Here is a 17,052-nt window from a genome sequence, read left to right on the forward strand (position 1 = left end):
CTTCTACCCTATCCAAACTCAATCAATATTTTTTCCCAGCAAATAAACCAAGGCACAACAAAATAAGATCAAAATCATATAATTTTTTATCAGTTTGAGCAATTGTTTTGGTTCTTTTTAAGTGTGGGTTGTTTTAGTTCTCCATCCCTATGTTAGTCAGAGGCTGTGGCTGTATTTCCATCTCTGTCTGTCGCGCCGCCGCCCCCGGGGGCGTCTCTCCCGTCTCGTTCTGCCGCCTACAACTGTCCCCCACTGTTGCCAGTCGGCACCGTTCGATATTGGAACCGGCCGCCAGTCGTTTCCAAAACGCCGCGCGTTGTTGATCGCTCTTCCCGCGACATTTATTTACCGTTTCTGTATTTTATCGTAAACAAATCGAGTGAGTGCTTGCCCAGTTTATGAACAACAATCTGCCTTGATAAGGAATTCGTTCTGCTGTTTTTTTTTCTTGTGTAGGTGTTTGGTTGTGTCAAATTCTTTATTCGCACAGTAAAGTTGGAGTGCCGCTGTTTTGCTCTGTTCTTGTGAGGGTAGTCCATAGATAATAAGTGGTGCCACACTTATCTCGTCTGTTCCGTGACGTGTTGTAACAGTTCGGGTGCATCCCCTTTCATCTTATACTTTTCCGATACTCTTTTGTGCATTTGTGCAAACTCTGGATTGTATTGTTTTCATTCATCGTCGAGGTGAGTTTTCTTTTATTACTTTGATTTTACATGTTTGCAGTTTCTTCAACATCCAGGTACCACAATAATTGCGTATTACGCAAATTGACAAATTTCTTGTACAGTAGCTCCGAGTTAAATAATATTGTATCCAATTTAAAACATACCTACATACGTCGCAAGACGAAGGCGTGTCTTAGACTAGTAACTGTGCAAATTTGTGGAAACATCCTGTGACGGAATTGTTTTCAAAATGACTCAAAAAGTCATTCAAATTTACGAATAGACAAATACAAATCTGGAAAAAATTAAAAATTAATTTGAAGCGTCCAGATAAAAAATATAAAACCTCGCCCCCTTTTATTCACATTTCTTCTTCTAAATATAATGTTTACGATTCATTTATTAAAGTTTTGGTGAAATTACTCAATTCTTGAAAATACTCCAGCTGTTCGCATTTATGTATTTTATAACAACAATAAAATAAGAAGGCGCAGACCAAAGCATCCAAGAGAACAACAAAACGAGAACAATCCCACTGTCAATCTTGTCAATTCAATCTCAAAAGGCTCCCTCTTTGATGACATTGAAATTCATTTTGTAATTCTCGGAACCACTCTTTTCCAAAAAACCCACGCAGTATCGATAGAAGTATTTCAGATGATTGTATTAATTATTATTATTCAGAGTTCCGAGAAAAACTATTTTGAATTGGGCGTATTATTTTGGATCTTGAAAACATGCTGATGAATAATATTATTGGTGATTAGCTATTATTTGAATTGATTGTTCAACTAAGGAACTTTTGTGAGCATGTTCCTACAGCAAGTACCAAACCTCCCAGACTACCAGCATCCCCTCTGTTAGTATTGTATTGATGGATATGTGCAAGAGATCCTAAAATCCAGACAATGGTATTGATTTCACAGATTCATAACCCCACATCGTCTTGGAACAAGATACTCCAGGGAATATACTTATATAATTAATAACCCTGTTACATATTGTTCTTTTTACGTAGCATCCAGAAAATCTTAATTATTTTACGTTCTGGTGAAATATCTGAACACCTTCAACGGTAATTAAAATTAATTCCTTCCATCAAACGCAGGCTTTATGATGGATTGGTAGTTGGGTAGTTCTAGGCCTAAGCAAGCTTGAACTAATTGCTAAGGATTCCTAGATGGATAGAATAAACCAGTTCCAATTATCCAAAGCCTGGTATGGGGTATAATATAAAGTGCAGGTTTAGTATTCAGTTGCGACTTGCGATGAGTGTTGGGATTCTTTGTGGCTTTTTGATGACGGTTGCTGTGAAGAACCTAGAGATCATTTAGTTGCGGATTATCTCTTCATAACGGCCATCAGAAAATTGTCGAATTATACTGTAGTATTATTAATATTATCTCCGGATAAATTTGTGTCTTGAATCACAGCAAACAGGTTTTGTAGTGAATCAGTCCGAACTTTGTTTTCTTCGAAATAATAATTAACCGCGCCAAACGAGAAATTCTGAATAGCAGATTCAGATATTTGAGTGATATTTGAGCATCTTCCTGCGTGGATCACGCCGGCATCTGGACCTGACTACAGACCTTCTGGGAAATACTTTTCAGTTAAAACGATGCTTTTCCTTCTTCACGAGACTTCTACCGGCCAGCTTTGGACATAGGTCTTCCCCGAGTCTCCGAAGCTTCTCAGTTGTTATATCTGTGGGTGACCTCCGATGATATTGTAAATTGCAATTCCAACGGTCATCTGTCGTGCCACGTTCCCGGCATAGTCCCATCTGAGGTTAGAGACTGTGGTGATTTCTACATCGCGAGTAGTCGCAAAGATACATATAAAACAAGACGAATTATTAAATTCTAATAATATAATACACTAACGATTGACAGAGGGTAATAATTATCGCTCTCAATCGAACCTACATCGCCAAGAGATCTTTGAATTAACTAAATTGTAATTATTTATAGAAGTTGAATCCAGATCGATATTTAAATAATATTTTTATGGGCCAGGTCATTGTCCCCAGCCCTTCAGAGCCAATTTCCAATTGAAATGAAAGAAGGCAGCTGTGGTGGACCTTGGCGACCTCTCGAATGTCTCGGCGGTGGGCCGCAGATTAATTAGCTGACCTTGAGGTCTTTGGTCTTTATTTAGCGCTGCAGATAATATACAGAGGCTCTTGATCAAGATTAAACAACAACTTAAATAATATTTGTTAAAAGATTTTTTTAGGCGTTCCGGCAGAAAACAATATAGATTTTTTTATTAAATTTAAACCGGAATTTTTAATAAACAATGGAAGGCTGAAAAGAAAATAAACGTACTAAATATTATGTGCATATATATATATATATATATATATATTTTATCTTTTTTTCACTTAAATTCCGCTATTTTTGTGCCTGTCGGAAACACCTATGTTATTACCAACCTTATTATTATTTTTATTACTTATTATGTATATTATTTCAAATATGGAATGTATTGCATTGCACTACCCCTGCATACATTCTGGAATAAATTCTTATTATTATTATTATTAATAGTTGTATATATTAATAGTTAGTATCTCTCAGTAAATAATTCAATTAAATGTTTTGGAATACCAAAACCTCCACCCTGTGTCTTTTTCTAGCCAATGACTGTCAAAAAAAGTGTTTTCATTTTGGTCCTCATTTTTTCAATGCAGTTCTTATTTGCTAAAACAGGCAGCGGGTGATATTTTTTCACCCCCAATGTGTCTCAAAGTTTTTCTCCCAATAATATAAATTTAACATCGTTTTTCTCTATTTGCGGTACGTTCCAGAGTGGAAGATACTCTCAGTATCGCCCTTGTGTTAGACCACCATTAAGAATGAAAACGTTGCTTGAAATGGCTTTGACCGTGTTTGGTGACCAGATCTGAATAGCCAGGTACTTCCTCACCTACCTCTTCTCCATCTCCTTCCACTCTCCACTACCTTCAGTCTCACAACATACCCCAATTGGGGATGCCATTGTCTCATTTGCTCCAGACGGTTGGGTGTCTTATACAAAAATATCTCAAAACATTTTTGATTGATCGATAATTGCGCTTTGAAATTTGGCAGTGGAATTCCAAAAAAACTGATAAAATCTGTCATTATTTCCTCTTCTTGGCATTCAGCCAAATAAAATAGTAAAAATTTAATAAAAAAAAATAATTAGTTTTTGCCTAACGAGAACAAATTTGAAACATATTAAAGTATTTAATATTTCAACTACGTTACTTTGCCAAGTAAGTAATCAGGCCCGCCGCGTTGCTAACTGCTAACTGTAAAGTACGTATTGGTCATAGTGCGCCCAGATGAGATGAGCCGGTATCAGGGGGTACCGGTATTGAAGACCTGACACAGTTTGCTCTGCCGCGGTACATCTGAAGCCCTCCTTTTATCTCAACAACAACTCTACCACTGCTTCTACTTTTATCTCCGCAACAACTGCTTCTCTGTTTCTTCTTCTGTGTCCATTCTGTCCTCATTCCAGTATTACCACTTCTGGTTGGGGCCATTACGCAAGTTCGGCAATTATACCATTCAGATTTCAGATTCGACGACTGTATTTTGTCTCGATGTTAGTCCAGTTGTGAGTTGACGAATCTTCGATCTGTTTTAGTTACTTTCATTTGTATGTCACCGATTATGCAAGATAGAGACAAAAAAACAATTTAGATAGTTACAAAAAGTTTATTTTGAAATACATGTAACATTTTGTAATTATTATTTTGATCGAACATACGCTTACCACTTAATTACTAAGGATGGGTTGTTTCGGAGAATTTTAACAATTCATCAAATTTCAACATTCATTTTCGGGTTCTGTGAAAATCCTATTCAAGTTCTGTTATTATATCATTATAGGATAGTTGCTTGACAGAACTGAAATAAAAACAGAATTTGAAAAAAGCTTTCACAGAACTTGAAAATGAACGTTGAAATTTGATAAATTGTTCAAATTTTCCGAAACAACCCGTCCTAAGTCTTAGAGAGAGGTCGTACGTACGTCTTTGACGATCGTCCTTTCCTTCTTAAGCGTCTTGCATGAAATCGATGGTGACACAAGATACTAGAACGATGACGTCACCTACGACCTCTCTCTGGGACCACTTTTATTTTTATTAAATTATCACTTTAAATTCAAATTTATTTACCCAACTAGTGCAGACCCGTGAAAAATCACGGGGTATTATAATAACTGTAGAATTTGTTAAACTGGAAGGATCATTGCCTTTTGAAAGAAGTAATTTACCTATCGAATATTAGTGTTCATCTTTCATGCTTCTATCAAACATTTAAACAAAAGAAATACACATCTTAAATTAAGAATGATTAATTAATAAAAATAAGATTTATTTTTTTCAGTTCCAATTTTAAAAATTAAAAGTTCATTGATCTTGAATAATTTTACGACTAACGCAGAAATACAATTTTAAATCTCGCAACCATGCACCACGTTTTATAATTGTTGGAATATTATTAAAGTCGAAACATTGTTTGATTATCTATGACTCACCGTAAAAATGTAGGTACACGTGTGCATCTTCCGTCTTTGTTGCTTTAGGAAGCGTAATTAGCGGTTGGCTCATGTTTAACTGCAAAACCCAGTGCAGAGGTAAACTTCATTGCTGATCATGAAATTGATTAGTGTTATCAAATTGATTAATATTTTTTTCTCATTAGACATTTTCCTGTTAATTTTTATTAGATTAATACGACTGCACTATTGCGCAATAATAATATTTTTTTATATTTATATTTAAGCAAGTCGTGCGTACCATGTTCACTTACGCCACTTGTTTAGTAACTGGATTTGAACAAGTTTCAATACTTTATTTTTTTTTTTAAATTCACCAAAGCAAAACTTGCCTAAATATGTTAATGTTTTTTTTTTCTGAGCTTCATAACTCATAATGGAAACGATGTAAAGAGTTGGAAATAGTTTTATTGTTTCTATTCACAAAAATATCTGAACATTTCACGACATTATAACTTACAGTTTTAGATTTCTGTGCCTCGTTTCCATATAATAAAGAAGAAACTCGTACCTGTTTTTTTTTTACATAAAAACCATAGACATATGAATATTAGTAGACCTGCCCTAAGTGATTAAAAGCGTATTATCCCCACTCCCCATACCGGTTCCATTGAGCCGGCTGGGCTCGCGTACGGCCTCAAGTGATATTTGAAAACGTGACGTCATCATTCTTGTGCGAACTATGGTCCAGGCATCATCGGTTCATTTTACGAAATAACACGGCAAAATGTTTACTTGTACTATGAAAACTGGTAAAAATAGATGCGAAAAAAGAGAATAAACCCAATTGTCGTATTACATTCCATATATAAGCATTATTTTATTTTATTTTAAGCATATTCACATCGTATAATATGAACCAGTTGTTACTATCACATCGAGAAACGTCTGGACGCGAAACACAAAGCTGGTTGGTTGCTGGGAAGTAAATTATGAACATTTATAAAAGTGTCTTAACTAAATACTCTGAACTAACTATGACTCTGAATATAGAAGCTGCCTTACTTTGCCGAATTTGGACTTCGCAAATTTGTTCATAACGTGGCGAGTAATTTGCGCTCCCATGTAAAAATGTCTATTCATTCAAAGCAGATTTTACTTTTAAGAAGTAAATGGTGATATTATAATGCGAGATGCCTATTTACTGTCAGATTGATTTATTGACGAATCACAGTCATCTTCACTCCCTTCGTTCTTCAACAGTTGATTTTACCCCTCGCCTTTATCTTCTCGTCTATTAATTCCTTTGTCTGTGATAAAAACGTATTTCATTATAAAGAAGCTTTCAGATTTTAAGTGTGCTTTCTTGTGAACTTCTGTATCAATAGTTTTTTATTGTTTCTTTTATATTTTTGTGTAGAGGGCGATTTAATGTCAGTTTTTACATTAATAACGCCAAAAAAGCCATTTGTATCGGCATAACTGTAACAAAATACTTATTATCCGACAGCCAGACGATAGCACATAAAAATACAACGTAATTCAATGTCAGTAACAATTAATCTTGCTGAAGTTAAAAAGTTTTTGCTTCTACAAAATAAAATATTCCTTTTTAACGTGATGGTTGGAATTTGTGTTTTCTTACAATTTTTTTTCCCTTCAAGTTGATATTGAATTTTTTGTTTTTTAAATTTTTATTTTTTTCCAGTAAAATGCCCCCTTGTAAGATACATATATTTGAATTTTGATTTTGTGTTTTTGATTGAATGCATAAATGAATGGATGTTTTAAATGGAATCTTGGAAGGGAAAATTAACCCACTTACGTTATGTAATCGTGCTGAAACTCAGCAGATATACTCGTGTGCAATGCATTTTATCATCTTTTGGGGGCACTCTTGCACACGCGCACACGTATTTTTCTGAAACTGAATGACATTATACTAAGTGAAATAAATGTCGGTACTATCCAATTAGGATTTGGCTTGTCTTAGCGGTGTTGATTACAGTCACTGGTGTCACAGTATTAATATTTAATTATTGAAGATAATATTAGCGATTCCTAAACGAAAATTTGAAACAGAAAAAGATATGGTCACATCTAGGACATGAGCCAAAAACCTTTGCCTTGCCGGGGCACCGCTCTACCAACTGAGCTAATGGGACCCTATCTCCTTCGGTCATATTTAACTGTATCATACTTGGAATAAGAACTACCAATATTGTCTTCATTTCTTCATTCAATTTAAGATTTTACTAATTAAGTTTTTCCAAAAATAGACATTTTATGGCGGTTTAAGAGCCAGTCCCTGGGGACGAAGGTTCGATACTATGAAACCAAAATAAAAAAAATTGCTACTAGCCGGCCATAGAGATGTGCGCAACCATATCGAAAATTGATAATAGATGTACCAATTCTAATAAAAAAACTTTATTTTTAATGGTTTGTTTTCTCAAACTATAATAATTGAACCTATATTTCAGGATGAAGTTGATTTTAACTAAAGATTTACAAATGAATTATATTCTGAGGTATCATATTGTTGTACCATGAAGAATCTCAGCATTTTATATTCTGGACATTTACATTTGCAGCTGATTCATTCGTTTTACTGCGATATCATCGACATAAAATATAAATTACCTTGTGGTGGTGTTGGTAATACTTCTTGGGTGTTCTAGAACGTGTTGGTATAATTAGTGAACCAGAGTATTTCCTAGAAATATTAACACCTTCATGCTACTTCATTTACCCATCAGCAAAAAACGTATATTTGTCCATATTCTAACAAAAAATATGTATTACTGGCACACATGGGTAACATAATATATGAATACAAATAATATTATTTACGAAGCAGCTTAAATTCTCAAATAAAATATTCTTAATTTCTACCATTGAAATGAAATATATGAAAATTTCAATTTCCACGTTTTTTAATTTTGTAACAGCTGATCTGTTAAAACCACTGTATACATATCATACACAGCTTCAAATAAAGATGGCTGACTAACTAATCACCACGCCATTTCCCCGTAGGGGTAAGCAGAGATGACGGACCGCCACACAACTCTGTCTTGGCACACATTTCTTACCTCATTCACATTCATGCATCGTCTAATATATAATCTTCTATTATTCTGACTCTTGACATGGCACGATTCAAGTATCTGGTTCACTTAATCGTACCATGTATTCCTGGGGCGACCCCGACTTCCCCTGTCATTCACATTTGCGTCATATATATATTCCTTACACTCCTTTCTTCGTTTATTAGCTCTACGTGCCCGGAATTTTAATATATATTTTCTCAAGAAAATATAAATGTTCCGTTAATCTGCCAGATTGTCAACTGGTGCTCATCAACAATCTGCTTTATATTTTTAAACATAGGATGTATACATATATTTTTATATTGAATATGATGATAATGATATAAGATAAAAATATCGAATCCAAAAATGAATATGGAATCAGAAAAAAGTGAAAAGTACAGGAAAAAATCAGAGCGAAAAATATATCACTATAAAATAATTTCTGTTTTTGATACTGACAATTCCTGGTGGAATTCCAAAGGTCTTAAAACTTTTTATTATATTATTGCTTAATAAAAAGTTAAAACGAAACACGCCCACATGGCTACATTGCATTTCTCGTGCTCTTCTTTATTCTGAGCTTAAACCCTTTTCACAACCCGGAACGTCTGTAGATAAGTAGATGAATACAAATTTTTGAGTATAGTGTAAAGCTGCTTTTGCTTGTCAAGTATCTATAATGTAATTATTTTAGTAAAGTATCACAGAAAGCGCTATAAAACTGGTCAAGTTAATAATTATTATTATCATCCGAAAGATGGTGCACAATTTATTTGTAAAGCCAATAATAAATAACTGTTCAAAACCTAAAGCCAGTTTAGCTTGAAGGCAGGTACCAGCTTTTCTAGAATGTTCACTTTTGCCAATGTCCACTGACTGAGTGTCCACACTTCCACCGTGAACATCTCCCCCACCTTACCTTCACCTCCCCCTCTCCTCGCTGCGTCATCGCGTCAAGAGTGGCGCAAAAAATAGTTAGCCTTCGGTATGTGAAGCCGCGAAGCCTATCCCAGTCCATAATAAAATATCGACGCCGTACAATGTATTGAATGTGTCGAAAAAACCTGCATGGTTTTTTTATTGATTTAGAAATACGTCGGCTCATAATGAGTTTGCTTCGAACGGCTCGCACAAAGGTCCGAATATCAACTTTAGCTGGTCAAAAATATTTGTTAAGCAAACATTTTTACATTTATTGTTTTAAAAATGGTGGTTTAAACCCACGCCTATCCCAAAAAATCTTCATAATCAAAAACACCTTTTCCAGTGTGTTTTTCATCTCATTTTTGACTTCAAAACCTAAAAAATTTTCTTATCGAGATTATTTCTCAAATTAATATAAACATGTCTCAGAGAAAACAATTATTTTTTGGTCATAGAATGTAATGGCTTGCTCGCAGTGCTGCCATTTCTGCTAACAGCTAAGCACTTGCAAATTTCATAATCTCAATACAGTTTAGAGATAAATCATAAGGAAAACACTTACACTATCGATAAGTACTCCTTCGTTGGAATTTTTCAAACGTTTTGACGTACCAAATGTGCAAAAAAAATATACTATTGAAACTAAGCAAAACTACGGAACCATCTTATAGACCGCGTTCCCATCACATTAGATATAATCAAAATGACATAACAAAAAATATTTCAATTTATGAAATCACATTTGGACAAATAAACTACATACTTTTTGCAACAAATATAACATCATCCCACCACATATAAAACGAACGTAATCCAAAACGACATATAAAACGCACTTATTAAATTAAATAATTTCAGCAGCTAGCCTAAACACCTACTCTAGTCAGGAAGCCTAAGAAAAAAACATTGAATAATTAATAATTAAATTGTTAATACGTCCTTGTACCAAATGTAGTTTAAACTGTTATTCTTTTTATACATGTTTACGCCATATTTTGTATCTTCACATGTTTAATTATATAGTCGCTAAAAAAACATACTTAATAAACATTATCAATTTTTTTTTCCAAATATCCGTACAAATTTAAAAAGATTTGACTAATATCAAAATCGTATTTTTGGCCATCTAATATTGCGATTCGAACGATTGTGGGTCGGGATGCCACAAACCAAGTGCTAAACATATCACGACTTGCCTCAACTGGGATGACCAGACCATTTGAATTACATGTTTGCACATTATTAGCTAATGTAGGCGCTTGGATGTTATAATGTTACCTGGAATATCCTGAATATTTTTTTAAAACAGACCGGATCACAGTTCATCACCCTGCAGAGTCCCTCCTTCATTGGATGATTGAATCTTCGCGAATAAAATTGCACGCTGAAAGCGCTGCACTTGAAAACCGTGTAATTTATATTATACAAACAATTTGAATAGTCTAATTAAGGTACTAGTAGTTACTACCCGGATTCGTCCGCCTCTCAACAAAATTTAAAAAATATATTTTTTCTTGTTGAAAATTAAAAAAAATATGTATGAATAAAATAATCAACGCAGCGTATTGTCTTTTTTTAGTAAAATTAATATTTGAAAGCTCCATGTCTCATGACGGAAATGGCGTCGTGAGCTAAAAAAAAAGTTGTTTTAACTTCATGTTGAAAGTTCAATTTGAAAAGGGTTTTCAAGACGCCGGAGCTCATCATAGGAGAGTTTTTAGTTGGAAACCTATTATTTTATAAGCAATAATTATTAGCCTGAAACACTCATCCACATTGAAAAATCTCCTGATAAAAGATACATAACGACAACGGGACTTGAACCCGTGTCCTTTTGATTTCCGGTCGACAGCTCTGACCACTGAGCTATGGCGGCTTATACTTATACTAGTGTTTTATTCAACAATTACTGCTTGTTACATTTTTTCACCTGAAACCGGAAACCTATTATTGATTTTCAATATATGCCTGCTCATGTAAGATTTAGAAGTAATAACATTAATAAATACTTTAAACGGTTGGAATTGATTGAATGATTTCAGTTAGAATAAGTTAATGGAATTATCCGTAACATGTCTTCTTAATAAATACATCATTTCAGGTGTTTTGTCAAGTCTGCTGTCAGAGGTTCCGCTGCAAACAATTAAACCCGCCGATATTACGTCAGCTTCATCTGATTAATCGCCAGTTTAAACACTGAATCGTATCGCCAAATGTTTCATTAGCCATTTAACTGATAAAACGATAGTTCGGCAGATAATATCAACGTGATCTCGATTTTCCGGCCGCCCGGGTTCGGGCAATTCAGCATTGTAACGTTTTTCGGCTTCGGTTACTCTACCGGAAATAGTATTTTGATGGGCGGCACTATAAATTTAGCCATTTCACGCAACAGATCACTAAAAAAGATCTACTTGTACGGCTTCCCTTTTTAACTGTGTAATCGACACTCGGCCCTTGATGATTATTCAAGTGATGGGTAGATATCGTATTCAGTGCTATTGTATCTTTTTACACCAGTTTTTGTTTTATTTGTACTTTGAACACTTATTCGAATGTCCAATTAAATGTCTTGGTCTATTTTCTCAGTATTAATTTCGTACCCGAACCTTTGGTGATGCTTTAATGGACCTAGGTAGATTAAAAAAAATTCGTAGTGATCTTCCGACAACTTTAAACGTACATTTTTTTTCTGTAGGTATAAGCATAATAGAATGCCATGGAACAGTTATCTAGGCATTGCGTGATGTAACTGTATCCGGGAGGCTGTAAGATGTAATCTCAAGTTTAACAGGCGCAATAATTGTGACAATAGTGAAGATAAAGAACATCACTTCCAAGAAAGCAGAGACGCTGAACTCACGGATTCAGAGGAGCAATAGCGGGATACACAGCCAACTGAAGGCGAAGGCATCTCAAATATGAAATTATAATACAGTTACCGAGAACACTATGTAAACATCTTGATTATCTCGGTACGGGATTGTTCTGGGCTGGTCACGACAGCAGTAATGCAGAGACAGATGAAGGTATAATTAGTGACGACCTCGACAGAGATCTTGAAACATCACAATAGAACCTGGAATTCTACAAACGCATCTCCAGACCAGAGCTATAGACAAATACCGAGTGCAGTCGCGCGCGCTGGGCTTGTCGTGCGCAGTTAGCTCCTCAGTTAAAACGTGACGAGAGTTCATGATTCATTTTCGGAGCTATGGATTATTGTCATTGGCAAAAAATTCACATGGTTGCTTGTGTTGCCCACGCGTGGCTTAAACGCGGAACCGTTAGAACCAAATGTTTTCGTCTGTACGTGTACAGAATTTCAAAGTTGTACAATGTTTATCTTAGTCAGATAAGAACATCGCCGCAGATTATATGTAACTGTAAAACAGAGTTTTTAACACCAGCGCATGAATGAATCGTAAACTTAAGCCACTTATTCAAAGGTCCCGGTTCATGATTCAATACATGGTACCTACATACTATGTTCCTACTATTATTTGTATACTCTTGACTTTAGGAGAATTGAGCCGCACTGCTCTTCCTACTTCTTGAGCAACGTTTCGAACAGTTTTGTAAAATCAAAGAAAGATGTGAAATAACTCATATTTGTATAATTTGTCCATGCCGGGTTCAGAACCCGCCACCTCTGGATCCTGAGCCAAGAAGCTTACCGCTCTGCCACGTAAGTCAAAAAATGTTGGCTATAAAACGAGGAAGAAGACTAACACGATCCAATTCTTTAAACGTCAATCAAAATACCTAATAGCTTTGATAGTTGACAGTGATGAGTTCAAAGTCATTTTAAGGCGATGCCCTACGTAGTAATTTAAAATCATGTGTTTTTTGTTTGAAAATTTGGTCGCCTAGAAATGTTTCAGATGCTTTAATTAAATACTGCGAGTAGAATAAATCCTGGCCTTTGAAATAATCGAGTATTTTTTAGATAAGTCTTTTTATAAGCCCAGAAAAAATAATGTATATAGGCCTATGAAAACTGATTTAAAGTTCAAAATCTCCCTACATACCAACCCATTTTCGGTTATGGTTTTATTGTATAATGTGGCAAATTAAGTGATTTATAAAATGATCGAAAAACATTTAAATATTTGTGCCTGAACATCCACAAAATAAAATAAAAGGCACTTTTTGGCCATGTTTTTTTCTTGCATAAATCAAAGCAGGTGGATGATGTGGAGGGGGAATTTAAGCCTTATCGCCATCTACGTAAGGTGTGTTATTGATAGCGGCTCGATTCAAAATATTACACGACCTAGTGCATCGCCTTAATGCTTGTTCAATCGACCACTGGCAGTCTGGACTGGTATGCAGGACATCCTTTATTGACCGCAAAATTCATTTAATCGACACACTTCTTGGTTCATTGTGTCTAATAGGGTCAAAGATCCGTGTGGTCGGAGTTCCGGCAAAAAACACCGACATTGCTGTTGGTGAAACAATTATTGGTGTGCGACCGATATATAGTCCACAACTTGTGCAAGCTGTAAGCGAGGCACAGGCCACTTGTACCATTTAAGTTCCCAAAGCCAAGGCCCCATCCATGGCTTTTATGTATAAAAGATTGGCTATTGTGTAAATTAACAGAATCACCATCTCATTTCACTTTTGTGATGGCATCTTCTGATGGAGGTGACATTTTATATTTGAATTTTTAATCTTTTGGTTCCAGTTCTGTTTTCGTGTTTGGCAGTTGGTTGATAGTTGATAATATCATGTAATATAATATGAGCTCATTACATCGAAGGGTGTATTATTCTTTAAACGCGCCAAGAGTATCTTTTCATTATTTTTTTATTATGAGAATCTCCCTGTCGATAAAACTCTCTACAAAAATCTTTTCCAAAATTATAATTTGTCAGGAACCCAAAATAATCTCTATTTTAAAGGATTTAAGATTTTCAATGAACTACTACCGACAGATGTTAAAAAAGCCAAAAGCCTTGCTGCTTTTCGTGGGTTATGCCTAAATGCTATAAAGAATATGTTTTAAATGTAGTGTAAAGTGTAAATGTCATAGAAATATGTAGTTAGTAGTTAGTAAAGGTTTATACTAAATAAAAACATACAAAATATATATATATATATATTTGCTTAACGTACTTGTACACACCTTTTGGGCAAAGTCGGCAAATTCCACTGTCAGTATCCACAATTTAGTTTACTTATTGCTTTCTGGTAAACGGCTTATCTAGTATTTTCTATCCCAATGGCCCAACTAATATTCGTGATCGTGCGAGCATTACTGTGCAAATACATACCTAGCTAGAGTATTGTTTCGCAATTAAGTCACAGTTATTCTAGGAATTAGTTCCACATAAAAATTGGACTGTTCATTACACCCATATATAGCTGTATTACACCCATACATAGCTGCATTGCACCCATACATAAGCTGCATTACGTTCAGTTTAACTGAAGTCGATTGTTTTTTTATTGCTCTAAATTTCGTTTTGATTGTGCCAGTGATATCGAGCTATGTATAAACCGCAAAACACATGGCAAAGAACGCACTCGTTAAGTGCATATTGTGGAAAACCGTAGCTCAATCATTCCATATACATACTGAAGTGGGTTTCTGTGTTCTATATAATGAGTATGAGAATCAATTTCCCTACTCAAAAGTATTTCATTATCTCAAATATCGTGTAATTATGAGAATTAATTAATTAAAAGAATCGAAACGTTATTTGAAATGGATGTAGATTGACCAGGGCACTCGTTGTTATGGAATGACTTTTGACGTTTGGCGTTTGTAAGTACGTACCTTCGAATAAGAACTTCGACCAATGTATGTACTTACGACGGTGATTGCGAGCGGCCTGGATTGGAGAATCGATGCCCAGGTCGCAAAGAAAGGTTTTTCCAACATTCCTCAATACATTTCTCCCTGCATATATGGTAATAACATAAGTCACAGGGAGCTACTTACCTTCATTTTCATTGGGATCGACTTCTAACAAGAATCTTACAAGATTTTTAGGTTAGCTTTTTTAAGTTCCTCAAAATTTTGAATATTAAGTACGAATCTTTACTCATTCATCCTACGACCAGGATATCATTTTTTTATTAGGGCGGCTTGCATCATAAGTTAAATTTGGTTTAAATATCATTTTATACACATTACTTGATTTAAGTCGACTTGGCGTCTTGCACCACAAAATTTAATTCGTTAAATGCGTTTAAAGAACTGTCAAAGTTAAATACCCAAAAGGGGCTGTTTAACCGAGTTAAACGTGTTTAGCCCTACTCATAAAGCAGTAATGTCAATTTGTTTTAGTTTATCCCTTCGATTTCTGATTGTGGTTCAAATCTATCTCATTTTAATTTGTATTCACAATGAACATTTGGGATTTGTTTTCTCACGATGATGAAGAAATTATATATTATAGAAATTATAAAATGATGGAATTATAAATAAATTATACCTATATAAGTAGACCGTTTATAGTCAGAGAAGTAAACACAAGAACAAATTTATTTGAAACACTCAGTGCCAAGAAGTTTCTAAGAAGATTTCGTCTCATAAAGAAACGACATCATTATTAGTGAAAGAAATTGAACCTCAGTTAAAATTCAACACCAATAAAAACATCAGCGAGGTGCTCGTAACTTGGAGCTAACACTCCTTATCGAGGAGTACTTTGCAAGGTTGTAAGCTTCTAATCATACCTACAGCATTCTTATAATACTTAAACAATATAATATGTAAAAGAAATAAACGATAATTGTTTTATTTTTAATTCCAACAGCAGCTCTTTTTATCTTATTTCATCATTATGTCTATTTGCTTTAACTTTTTCTTCATAAAATAAATGAACACACTATTAAACCACACACACAATCATAAAATATTTTGACACTTCAAGTAAAATGAAACATCGTAGCTGTTTTATTTGCGCGTTAATGGCGGTAACTGTTTTACCGACGCGTTAATGACGTTTAACTAAAATCGCCACCAGGGGGGTATAACTCCGATACTTTTTTTGGTTTTTGATGACGTCGCTACAGCCCGACCAATGAAAAGCCGTCGTGGTTTGATCTCTCACTCTCTCTAGCATAAGACCCGTGTAACAGAAAGAGAGGCTACGTTCCACCTCCCCGGAAATGCCTAAAACCATGTGACGGATGTGAATGTGACGCCATCTTGACAGTTCATATTGTTGTTTTGAGTTGTTTGATATGTGAAATGTCTGAAAGTAAAGTTAAAAGTTATCAAGCCGTGTTGTGTGAAGGGCTATACTGACAGACAATCGACTCGACATAAATATCCAAAACACGGAAGCTTTGAGGAGCGCAGGTTCGGCGAATGGGCCTGTAGAATCGACAGAATCGAATTCGTATCTTAACCTATATTCGTTTGTGGCTGCCATTTCTCCATCAGAAACAAAAAGCCGAATGGATCACTTCGAAGTTCCGCACTGCCGACTTTAAATCTTCCCGGCATTGGTAGTTATCCAGATTTACGACAGTATCGGACCCGTTGTGACGAAAATACAAGTGCAAATCATGTTCCGCCAGGACCCTACATTACAGGACCGTGTGATGTCACCAAAGACCACATTACGTCTTGCGAGATATGAATCCTTCTTCCAAAAGGATTAAGGAAGGTTATGAAGGTAAACATCTGTTCTATGTTACTTGAAAATATTCGAAAATGTCTTCATCCATTATGCAGATCTTAATTCCTTTCCTCGATCTAAAAGATAATTTTTTTTCAGATTCAAATGTTCCTGTAGGACCCAGCGGTAGTAATTCAGTCGCCACACGAAAAAACAATGCTCCCTTGTGTAAGAATATTTATAGTTTCTTGTTTGATAATCAGTATTGTTTCTGTCATATTAGTG

The 17,052-nt window shown here is 35.1% G+C and overlaps 1 protein-coding gene across 6 annotated transcripts in view; it reads left to right on the forward strand.

The window, feature by feature from the left end:
- Nucleotides 1-310: 310 nt before the first annotated feature.
- Nucleotides 311-17,052, forward strand: part of Prosap (SH3 and multiple ankyrin repeat domains prosap) — a 254,059-nt gene continuing 237,317 nt past the window's right edge. For all 6 annotated transcript variants that reach the window (XM_089631747.1, XM_089631750.1, XM_089631751.1 and 3 more), the window contains exon 1: nucleotides 311-686. The gene's annotated coding sequence lies outside the window, so the exon portion shown is untranslated. The remainder of the gene's footprint in view (nucleotides 687-17,052) is intronic.

This window comes from Hesperophylax consimilis, chromosome 5, assembly GCF_061612785.1.
Source record: "Hesperophylax consimilis isolate HC1 chromosome 5, BYU_Hcon_1.0, whole genome shotgun sequence".
NCBI classification, from domain to species: Eukaryota; Metazoa; Arthropoda; class Insecta; order Trichoptera; family Limnephilidae; genus Hesperophylax; species Hesperophylax consimilis.